Below are 3,716 nucleotides of genomic sequence, written 5' to 3' on the forward strand. Positions count from 1 at the left end.
GGATGCCATCTCAACGGCACTTCACTCCGCCCTGTCCCACCTCGACAATACCAACTCTTATGTGAGAATGCTGTTCATTGACTTCAGTTCAGCATTCAACACCATCATCCCCTCCAAACTGATCTCCAAACTCAGTCAACTGGGCATCAACCCCTCCCTCTGCAACTGGATTCTGGACTTTCTAACCAACAGGCCGCAGTCTGTTAGGCTACACAACCACACCTCCTCAACCCTCACCCTGAACACCGGCGTTCCACAAGGCTGTGTGCTGAGCCCCCTCCTTTACTCCCTCTTCACCTACGACTGCACACCTGTACATGGCTCAAACACCATTGTTAAGTTTGCAGACGACACAACGGTGATTGGTCTCATCAGCAACAACGATGAGACGGCCTACAGGGAGGAGGTCCAGCACCTGACAGTGTGGTGCAACGATAACAACCTGGCTCTCAACACCAGGAAGACCAAAGAGCTCATTGTGGACTTCAGGAAGTCAAAAGCTGGCACACACACCCCCATCCTCATCAACGAGACTGAGGTGGAGCGAGTCACCAGCTTCAAGTTCCTGGGTGTCCACATCTCTGAGGATCTCTCCTGGACCCTCTACCTTGATCAAGAAGGCTCACCAGCGTCTCTTCTTCCTGAGGAGACTAAAGAAGGTCCATCTGTCTCCTCAGATCCTGGTAAATTTCTACCGCTGCACCATCGAGAGCATCCTCACCAACTGTGTCACAGTATGGTATGGCAACTGCTCGGCATCTGACCGGAAAGCACTGCAGAGGGTGGTGAAAACTGCCCAACGCATCACCGGTTCCTCACTCCCCTCCATTGAGGCTGTCCAGGGCAAGCGATGCTTGCGTAAGGCACGCAGCATCGTCAAGGACATTTCTCACCCCAACCATAGACTGTTCACCCCACTCCCCTCCGGGAGGCGCTACAGGTCTCTCCACACCCGAACCAGCAGGTTCAGAGGTAGCTTCTTCCCTGCGGCTGTCACCCTACTGAACTCGAACCCTGCACCTAGGTGACAACCTACCAACCCCTGCACCCCCCCCGGACAATAGATAGATAGATAGATAGATAGATAGAAACTTTATTTATCCCAGGGGGAAATTCAGGTTCCAAGTAGCATACAGACATAGGGGTATCACACATAACATACACATACAACATACAACATTAGCAGCATTTTGTACAGGCGAGGTGCAGTTGTAAATGTCTTTGCAGTTAGGTGAGGTGCAAAAAGGTAAGGCAGACAGTGCAATTATAGCATTAAATACTAAAAACTAAATACTAAATACGGGCTACATAAATATGGACTATTTTAAAGTGCATTTAGTCCAGGCTGGTGGAGGGAGGTAGGGGCTGTGTATGAGACCTAGCATAGCTAGTAAACATTGTAGACAATAATGAGGTGAAACAGTGACATGATACATGATAGTGATATGATACAGAGGGTGGAGGTTATGCAGAGAAGTCCATCTCTTTGCCCTTGATTGACCTATTGTAGAGTTGTATGGCTCTGGGGACAAATGATTTAGTCAGTCTGTCAGTTTTGCTTGTCAGTGCTCGTAGCCTCCAGCTGATCAAGCTCTTCTGCTGGATGATGGTGTGGTACAGTGGGTGACCTTCATTGTCCATGATGGTGAGCAGTTTGCTCAGAGTTTTTTCCAATACTGAAGTCATGCTCTCCAGTTCAGCTCCCACAACAGAGCCAGCTTTCCTTACCAGCCTGTCCTCTTACTCTTACAGTATTCACACTTGTACAACCTGCTCTTACTCCATACCACTGCTCTTCTGTACATATACTGTTCTATACTGTTCATAATCTGTCTATACTGTTCATAATGTACATATTCCTATATTTTCTTTAATACTACTGTTAATACACCGCACATATCTGTACATACTGTACATACCTGTTTATACTGTTCATACGGCATTCCATATTATATTTATTCTGCTATCTACCCTAATGCTACTGTTAATACATATATACTGCTAGATTGCATTGCCTATACAGCTCATATGCTGCTACACTGTTCATACTGCAACCTATTTATCTGCTTATAATGCCACTGCTAATTCATATACTGCTTACACTGCACTACTTGTACTATACTGCACTACTTACTGCTCATATACTGCACTACCTGTATATACTGTTCATTGCACTTTCTGCTTTTTTGCACTTCTGGTTAGACGCTAACTGCATTTCGTTGTCTCTGTACTTGTACTCTGCACAATGACAATAAAGTTGAATCTAATCTAATCTAATCTAATTTGGCAAAACCTGTCCGACCTAAGTATTATATATTTTTGGTTAAGTTATTGTTTAACATGATTGTTTTTTTTTTATATTATTATTATTTTGGAAAAAAAACGAGGGTCAGTTGTGTTTATAAGCACTGGCTTAGCTGCAGGCTCCGCTGCTAGAGCACAGCAGCGCGTATCTTCAATTGAACGGATCCGGTTTAACTTCCACAAGAGTTGTTCATCTTGTTTGTTTAACTGCCACAAGAGTTGTTCATCTTGTAATAAAGATCTCAATGAGGAAAACACGCTGTGTTTTTGTATTTTCATTGCATTTTGAATATAGCCTATAAAATAGTGAATTTTTATATCAAAATATTAATGATTAATCGAAAATCGATCGTTAATTCTCCCGACGATCGACGAATGCCCATCCCTACTTCACAGTAGGTATGGTGTGTTTTGGGTGGTGTGCTGTGTTTGGTTTTCGCCAAACATAGCGCTTGGAGTTCAGTCCAAAAAGTTCAATCTTAGTCTCGTCTGACCATAAAACCTTTTTCCACATGGCAACAGAATCTTCCAGGTGTGTTTTTGCATAAATGAGACTGACTGTGGCACTTTTTCAGAAAAGGCTTCTTTCTTCTGCAAGGTGATGGTGGTGTCATACGCTTTCCACTTCTTAATGATGCTCTGAACGGTACTCAGAGGGATAGCTAAAGCCTTCGAAATCTTTTTGTAGCCTTCACCTAACTTGTGCCTTCCTACAACTTTATCCCGGAGACCTTTTCAAAGTCAAAGTCAAAGTGGCTTTATTGTCAATTCTTCACATGTCAAGACATACAAAGGAATCGAGAGGACGTTTCTCACTCTCCCACGGTGAGACAGATAAAGTGCCCAGGCACAACAGATAAGACATACTAAAAGTAAAACATTCAATAAAAATAATTTAAACAGTGCAAAAAGAACAGTCAGTAAAGACAGTAAATAGCAGCCAAATACTGTGTATTCTGTGTACAAATAATAGTGCAATAGTAGATTATAACAATAGAATAGTGGATTGTCCAGAGTCTGTAGTGTTTTTAGGGGGGGGGGGGGGCTGAAGGGTTGGGAGGGGGGGGGTGGTTTCAGCTTCCTGGCAGCTTGGAGGATGTGGCTGGGGGAAGTGAGGGGAGAGAATTTAGCTTCCTGACAGCTTGGGGTATGAAGCTTTTCGTGAGTCTGGTGGTGTGGGCACGGAGGCTCCTATACCTTCTTCCAGAAGGCAGGAGGCTGAACAGACTGTGTGCGGGGTGGCTTGCGTCGCTCACAATCGAGGTAGCTTTGCGGGTGAGGCGGGTGGAGTAAGTCTCTTGCAGGGAAGGGAATGGGGCACCAATGATCTTAGCAGCTGTGTTCACTATGCGTTGCAGTGCTTTCCTGCTGTGTTCGGTGCAGAGTGCCCCACACAGTGATGCAGCTGGACA

Source organism: Argentina silus, assembly GCF_951799395.1.
Source record: "Argentina silus genome assembly, chromosome: Y".
NCBI lineage: Eukaryota > Metazoa > Chordata > Actinopteri > Argentiniformes > Argentinidae > Argentina > Argentina silus.